General features: G+C 36.5%; 1 long non-coding RNA gene across 1 annotated transcript; it reads left to right on the top strand.

The window, feature by feature from the left end:
• Positions 1 to 360: 360 nt before the first annotated feature.
• Positions 361 to 7388, top strand: LOC140173495 (uncharacterized). The gene is made up of 2 exons (XR_011862524.1): positions 361 to 649; positions 6246 to 7388. It is a non-coding gene; the product is annotated as an uncharacterized lncRNA (long non-coding RNA).
• The last annotated feature ends 1346 nt before the right edge of the window (positions 7389 to 8734 follow it).

The following is an 8734-nucleotide window of genomic DNA, read 5'->3' as shown; positions in this document are numbered from 1 at the left end:
ATAGGTCTCCGTCAAATAGGCGGGATAAGGATATGGAAATCAAACGTTCGACAGGCATGGAGGAGACTCCGACAGATGGCCTGAATAAGAAAGTTTTTGAATTTGGAAGCAATTTCAATATTCCAGCAAAAAATCAGAAAACCCCTGATTATAGAATGGACGTTTATGCTATAATCAATGCAGGCTGGATTTTGCATGACCCTAAAGTTACGGAGGAAGGATGCATCGAAGTGAAAAGGAAAGGGAAGGCCAAAATGGATTTTATGGTGAAGAAGAATAAGACTTATGGGCTTGCTAACAAAAAGCCCATTTCTTCTATAACACAAGGGGCTAAATAGGGACACAAAAAGGCTTCTAGATATGTTAATCAACAACCTCTTAACACTCAAGTGAGGAAGGTTTACTTTACTTATCAAAACTTTCCAACAAAGAGAAACGTTGGAGGGCGAATTAATGTTGATCCTTTGAACAAATCCTACACACCCAGGGGAAAGAATAAGCGCTTTCGACCAACGTCCCTGCAAAATTCTCCAAGTGAGGCAGAATTCAGGGAGAACATCAAGAATACGGCGGAGAGGCCAGTGCATGAAGTGGGGATGGAGGAAGTTCCTTTTTGAGAGAATAAGGGCCTTTTGAGTTGATTTTTGGGGTAACCCTTTCTCTCTTTTTCTCTAGCTGTTTTTTATGGATTATAAAAAATTTAATATTTTGTATTGGACTATTGGAGGTGCATCTTATAAGATGGCTCGAGTGCATTGCAAGGAGCTAATCAAGTTACATTCTCCTTCCATTCTTATTATTGTCGAAACTCACATTCCCTTTAATAATATGAAAAGCTTCTAGGATGATTTGGGTTATCGGCCTATTAGTATTGCTAAGGCAACTGGTCGTAAAGGCGGGGTTTTGGTGCTTTGTTCTGAAGAAAACATGTAGTGCAATGTCATAGAGTCTATGGAGCAATGCATAACTTTAGATTTTAGATGGAATTTCTTCAATTGAGTTTGTAGTGCTGTTTATGCAACTCTTCAATATATCAAAATAGTAAATCTCTGGGATCACCTCATTCATGTATCATCTGTAGTTACTGCACCCTGGATGGTGATCAGTGATTTTAATGAAGTTCTAGCCATTAATGAAGTTAAAGGGGAGAATTTCTCTTATAATAGAGCATAATACTTTTTTATGTGTATTGAAAAATGTAGTTTAATTGATATGGGGAGTTGTCGGGAGAAAGTTTACTTGGTACAGAAGAGTTCAGAGCAAGAGAGCTATCGCCAAAAAGCTTGATAGATGCCTCATCAATGGTGGTGCGAAATTTATAACCCACAAACTAACCGGCAAGTGCACCGGGTTGTACCAAGTAATACCTCAGGTGAGTGAGGGTTGATCCCACAAGGATTGATAGATCAAGCAACAATGATTGAGTGATTGGCTTAGTCAGACAAACAGAAAATAGTGTTTGAGTGTTCAAAAGCATTAAACAGTAATTTAGAATATCAAAAGACAGGTAATAAAATAAGTTGGGAAGAACAATATGAAGAAGGCAGTTAAGGTTTCAGAGTTATCTATTTTCTGGAGTGACTTTTCTTATTAATTTATTTTAATCATGCAAGATTTAATTCATGGCAAACTATATGTGACTAGACCCTAATTCCTTAGACCTTTCTAGTCTCCTCTAACTCTCATCAATTGCCAATTCCTTGGTTAATTAATTCCAATTAGGGGGTGAAGTTTAATTCTAGTTATTATGGTACAAAAATTCTAATTATCCAAATATAAGAGGATTATATTTCACGTATCTCGTTAAGTCCAGATAATTAGAATTTAAGAGAAACTGTTTTCAAGCTGTTGTTCAAGTAAAGAGCTTTTTCAAGTTATACAAGAACTCAATTAGAAAGAGGGTCATACTTCCGTTCCATCCAAATTCATAAGATAAAGAACGAAAATAATTCTTAAATATAAATCAAAACATGAATTAAAATAGAAAAATAATAGTATCAATCCATACAATGGACAGAGCTCCTAACCTTAACAGTAGAGGTTTAGTTGCTCCTGGTTCAGAGAGAAAATAAGGATTCAGGTAAACGGTAAAGTCCCGAATGTTAATTGGAATAGAATCCTATTATCTTTTATATCTAATCCTAATTAATTTAAAATATACTTTCTAAAATTAAAATAATATCTTTTTCTATTTTTAAAATTTAAATTTAAATCAGAATCAAGTAAATAATCCGCGCGTTGTAACGTGGGGACCACTTGGCTTCACTGGATCCGTGCCTAACTTGGCAGAGAGCTGCGCCTTACTTGAGTGCCAAAATGGGGCCCAGAAATTGCCCCTAGCATTTTCTGCATGTCACGCGTACGCGTCAGTCACGCGTACGCATCAATGATCTTCTTCGTGTGTCACGCGTATGCGTTAGGTACGCGCACGCGTCGCTGCACAAATCTCCAAATCACGCGCACGCGTCAGGTATGCGTACGCGTCACTCCTCGCTGATCATCTCTTTTAATTCTTGTACTCCTTTCATTTGTGCAAGCTTCTTCTCCATCAAATCCAGCCAAATGCTACAAAAAATAAACAAAATTGCACGAGACTCAAAGTGGCATCCATAGTGGCTAAAAGATAATTAATTCTTGATTAAACTCAACAATTTAAATGCAAATTCACTAGGAAAAGGTAGAAAAGATGCTCACGCATCAATTGGCGGCTGAAGTTTCCGAAAACATACACTTAAATTTTGCCTAAACCCTATTCGGACCACTGTCCCCTTCTAATTAGATTTTTTGGGTGGCAAAAGACTAAGGGTAATCACCCCTTTAGATTTTTAGAAGCTTGGGCGTCCCACCCAAGTTATCCTGATATTGTTCGTCAAGATTGGGCTAAAGGAGCTCCAAATATCCTGAATAGCATTCGGGAGATTCAGAGAGGGTCAATCGAGTTTAACTCCAAAGTTTTTGAAATATTTTCATAAATAATAGGAATCTTGACTAGAACATTGATCACATTCAAAGAGAGATTGAGGTTTCTGGTTGCCAATTTCTGAAAAAAAAAAGAACAAGCTTTAGTTGACGATTATAATAGAGTTCTTCTCTAAGAAGAGTTGTTGTGGTATCAGAAGTCAAAGGAGAACTAGGTTAAATTTGGAGATAGAAATACCAATTTTTTCATCTACAGACCATCATCGAGAGGAAAAGCAACAAAATTCATAGGCTATTTCTCAATGGTGGCTCTTGGGAGACTGACCTAGAGGGACTCCAAAAGGATGCTAGGTCCTTTTACCAAGTTTTATTTTGTTCAACGGCAAGACATCAATTTTGAGTGTATGAATGACACCCCTGTTCCAAAGCTGAGTTCTGATGCGTGCAGTAGGCTAACTGTGCATATCACTTTGGCAGAAGTGGAAGCTGTTATCAAAGGAATGAATTCTCTCAAATCTCCTGGTCCAGATGGTTTCCAAGCATTTTTTTTCAAGGAATACTAGCAAATTATAGGACAGATAGTTTCTAGGAATCTAATAATGAGTTGTGTTCATTCTTCCTCCCTTTCTATCCTCTGAAATGGGAATAGATTAGAAAGTTTTGTTCCGAGAAGAGGGATTAGGCAGGGTAACCCTATGTTGCCATATTTGTTTGTGCTGTGTATGGAACGTCTAAGTTGTTTAATATCTTCTCAAGTGGAGAAGGGATTATGGGAGCCGATTTCTATTTCTAGAAGGGGACGTAGAATCTCGCACCTCATATTTGCCGATGATCTCCTACTTTTTTGTAAAGCAAAAAAAATTCCAAGTTATGATGGTGATGGGAGTACTGAATTTGTTTTGTCAAGCATCGGGATTGAAGGTTAATTTGACTAAATCAAATGCCCTCTGTTCCATGAATGTGTCCAACATTAGGAAAGACATATTTACGGGAATCTCTAGTATTCGCTTCACTCAGAATCTTGAAAAATATCTTGGAGTTAATTTAAACCATGCTAGAGTTAGTAGAAGATCCTTTCAAGGAGTGTTGGATAGAATCAGAAACAAGCTGGCTAGGGAAAAAGGTAGAATGATGAATAGAGCGGGCATATTGTATCTTATAAAATCTGTTACTTTATCTATACCTATATACAATATGTAAGTTTCTATGTTTCCTAAATCAATTTGCAATAAGATTGATGCAATCCAGAGGTAGTTTCTTTGGAATGGCAAAACTGAAGGGCATGAGACCAATCTTGTGAGATGGGATAAGGTTATTACTCCCAAAAAATTTGGAGGTCTTGGTGTGAGAGATACACACAAAGTTAACATCTTTCTGTTGGAAAAACTCATTTAGCAGCTGCTCAACAGATCTGCCAAGCTTTGGGTGGATTTATTAGTTGCAAAATACAAGCCTAATATACAGTATCTTGTTCATGTTAATTATAAGCAGCCATCTCATACAAGGAGAAGCATCCAACAAGCTTTGATGTAATTGAAGGATGATTTCGTGTGATGTGTGGGAGACACTAAGAAGTCCTTTTGGTTTGATCAGTGGTTGCCCACTGGAAAGCTTTGTGAAAAGGTATCTTATGTCCATATTTCAAACTTATATCTCACTATTGAGGATGTTTGGAATAATGATAGTTGGAATTTTGGTATTCTTTTCTCTCCATGTACAGAAGTGATGAAAGAAATGTTGTAGATGTTCAATCCTATATGTCTTTCAAGTGAAGAAGTAAGGTGGAGATGTGAACCACATTCTTTAAAGGTGTATTCTTCAAGACAAGGATACATGTGGCTGGTTGAAAGAAAGATTAACTGGCAAGTGGATAAAAATTTGTTGTGGTTATGGTGTTTAAAGATCCCAAAAAAGATTAAATGTTTTATGTGGTTATGCCTTCATGATGCTTTGCCTACCATCTTGTTTTGCTTCAAGAGAAATCTTTTCACAACTGATGTCTGTCCAAGGTGTAATCTTTCAGCAGAAACAGTTCTTTACTGTATTAAAGACTGTCCTACGTCTACTTATGTTTGGACCGTTTAGATACTTTCTTCATAGACAATGTTCAATATCTAGATATTTGGAGCTGGTTTCTCAAGTACATTAGGTATCGAAATTTACTTTTTTGCACTAGATTGTGGTGGATCTGGCGCGATAGGAACAACGCCATTTTTAATTCTGAAGATCCCTAGGATATTGAGAAATTTAAATCATTGTGCTGGTTCTCCTGTAGAGAATTAGAAAGAGTAAATAGTCTACAAATTTCTCTGGATCCTTACCAAGCTAGTTGTGACTGGATTCCTCCCTATGGTGAGCAAGTAAAAATTAATTGTGATGCTAGTATTATGGATAGCATTGATGCAGCTGGCTTTGGATGTATCATAAGAGACAAAAAAGGAATTTGGCTAAGGGACTACACAGGTTCTCTACTGTTCAACAATGTTATGTGTGGAGAATTGTTTGCTATCTGGTGTGGACTTGTTCTTGCTTAGGAGAAAGGTTGTCGCGATGTGATTTACGAAACTGACAGCTATGAAGCATTCCTTTTGGTTCAAAACCAGACCAATGTTAATCAAGCTGAGGATAATGATTTGATCAAGAAGATTCATGATTGTTAGTGGTGGAAATGGAAGGCTGAGGTCGGATTAATTTAACACTCTGCAAATAAAGCCGTAGATTTTATGGCAAGGTATGCAGCTAGGAACAGAAGAGAATATGTTGAATGGATAGAGCCATGGGATATTCTTGCTAATGTTATCTATAATGACTTGCCTATTTAGTTTTAGGCTTGTTTTTGTGGCCTGTTTTGTTTGATTTTTTTTTTCAGTCACCAAAAATATTGTGATATATTTGTGAGAGATTTTAATTTGAAACTAGTTTGGGTTTCAAGGAGAGCGTTAAATTGTTTAAGAGCAGTGAATACATTTGACTTGTTAGCAAGCTAAGTATAAAGAAATATGAATATCTGGTGGCAACATAATATCTAGTGCATGCATAATGATAGATGTATTAGCATTGTGGTTGTGATTGATGCCTAGTGTGAAGGTCTGTTAGAAGGTCTGAGTCAGTTTCCAATAGTTAGTTACAAACTAGTTACAAGTTGTTAGAAGAACTTTCAAGAATAGCTAGTTAGTTAGCTTTCTCTTTTCTGTTGTTAAAGGGTAGTTAAACCTTTTTTATAAGTATCTCTTGTTGCTCCTTACACGTAATTGAACCAGTCATTTTTCTCTTGCAATCAAAATAACAAAACTCTCTTTCTTTCTCTATTTCTTCTCTACTTCAAGTTTCAGATCTCACAAGGCACATTTTCTTCACACATAAGTTGTTAATACCTGTCATGGTATCAGAGCTTATGGTGCCACAGCTTCCGTGAATAGTAGAATCAACAAATTTTTCCAAGGACAAAGTTGAAGACAGCTAAAAAATAATGACATAAAATTTTGTTGCAACTCCTATATTCATGAAATTGGATGAAAACAACTATTTTCAATGGTGAGATCAAGCTAAATTAACAGTTGAAGGTAACGACATGCTAGATCATGTTATTGAAGATGAAATTTCTCAAACTTATTGACAAACCCCAATTTAACGGTTTATCTTGTATTGATTTTAGGGGATTTTATAACCTTTTACCCACATTTATTCAATGAAATAGCATGGTTTTGTATATTCTCCTTTAATTGTGCTTAAGAGTGAAAACATGCTTTTTAGGCCTTAAAATAGATAAATCTAATTCACCTTGATTCCATTAGATGCCTTGATATGTTTGTTAAGTGATTTAAGGTTTAGGAGGCAAAGATTGGATCAAGGGAATGAAGAAAGAAGCATGAAAAGTTGGAGAACTCATGAAGAAATGAAAGAACCGGAAAGCTGTCAAGCCGACCTCTTCGCACTTAAACGACCATAACTTGAGCTACAGAGGTCCAAATGATGCGGTTCCAGTTGGGTTGGAAAGCTAACATCCGGGGCTTCGAAACGATATAAGATTTGCCATAGTTTCTATACATATAAGGACGCGTACGCGCACGCGCCGTTGGTGCACGTGATCACTTCATGCAAACTCGTGGCTAGCAAATTTACAAGCCTTGTGGGCCCAATCCAACTCATTTCTAATGCTATTTAAGCCAAGGATTGAAGGGGGAAACACATGTTAGTTACCATTAGTCATAGTTTAGTTTTAGAAGTAGTTTCTAGAGAGAGAAGCTCTCACTTCTCTCTAGAATTAGGATTAGGATTAGGATTAGTTCTTAGATCTAGGTTTTAATCTTTGCTTTCTTCTACTTCTACCTTTCAATTCTTTGTTGCTACATTCATCTTCCTCTATTCTTTTGTTGTAATTTCCTTTATGTTGTTCTTACATTTTGTTGTAGATCTAGTATTGTTCTTTCTACATTCTTCCAATTCAATAAGAGGTAATTCATAATAAATGTGTCTTCTTTGCTCTTCTATTGTTGATCTCTTGTTTTTGTAGTTATAGATTCCTTTAATTCTTGCATTTAATAATGTTTACTTCTATTGCACTCTATGTGTTTGTTGAAATGTCTCTTTTAGTTTTAGTGTAGATTTTGTTCCTCTTGGCCTAGGTAGAGTAATTAGTAACTCTTGAGTTATCTAATTCCTTTGTTGATTGATAATTGGAGAGATTGCTAATTGATTTGAATGCCTCTAAAGCTAGTCTTTCCTTTAGGAGTTGATTAGGATTTGAGGAATCAAATTGATTCATCCACTTGACTTTCCTCCATGGTTAGAGGTTAACTAAGTGGGAGCAATGGACAATTTGTCATCACAATTGAGGAGGATAACTAGGATAGGACTTATAGTTCTCATATCTTGCCAAGAGCTTTGTTAGTTGTTAGTTTATTTTCTTTGCCATTTATACTTCTTGTCCAAAAGCTTAAAAACCCCAAATATAATTCACAACCAATAACAAGACACTTCATTACAATTCCTAGGGAGAACGACCCGAGGTTTGAATACTTCGGTTTATAAATTTAGGGGTTTGTTTTAGTGACAAACAACTTTTTGTATGAAAGGATTATTGCTTGGTTTAGAAACTATACTTCGACGAGATTTTATTTGAGAAATTCTAAACCGTCAAAAATCCGTTCGTCAAAATGGCGCCGTTGCCGGGGATTTGCAATGGTGTTATGTTATTGGTTATTGTACATATGTGAATATTGTAAATAGCTTGTCTCTTGTTTGTTTACTAGATTTTGTTAGTTTTATTTTGACTTTTCATAATGAATTCTCCCTATGGCTATGAGTTTGGTTCTAATTTGGTTGTAGGAAATGTGCACCTCAATGATGACACTCATTATGGATGGAACCAACAAAGATGGGAGGAGCCTCAAGGAATTGATCACTCCTATTGGCAACAACCTCCGGATACTTATAGGTATAATTTCTATCCTAATGCATGCCAATTTAACGGCTATGATGTCTCTTTTTATGACACTCAACAACCACCATCATATGCCTATGAATCTCATCCTCAACATGAACCTCAATCATTCTCACAAGCCTTTCATTACCAAACACCGCCCTATGATCCATATCCATCATATGACCAAACACCCATACCATACTCCTATAACCATTATGAGCAAGAACCCTTAGAACCACTACAATCCTATCAAGATTACTACCAAGAACCACCTCAATGCACACCACCTCCACAATTTCACCAAGAAGAACCACCTTCCTACCATGAACCCTCTCTCCAAAATAATGAACCTTCTTATTCACCCCAAGCCCCAATAGACGATCCTCTCAC

This window comes from Arachis hypogaea, chromosome 6 (genome assembly GCF_003086295.3).
Source record: "Arachis hypogaea cultivar Tifrunner chromosome 6, arahy.Tifrunner.gnm2.J5K5, whole genome shotgun sequence".
In the NCBI taxonomy this organism is placed as follows: domain Eukaryota; kingdom Viridiplantae; phylum Streptophyta; class Magnoliopsida; order Fabales; family Fabaceae; genus Arachis; species Arachis hypogaea.
This window is presented reverse-complemented; position numbering and strand designations above follow the sequence as displayed.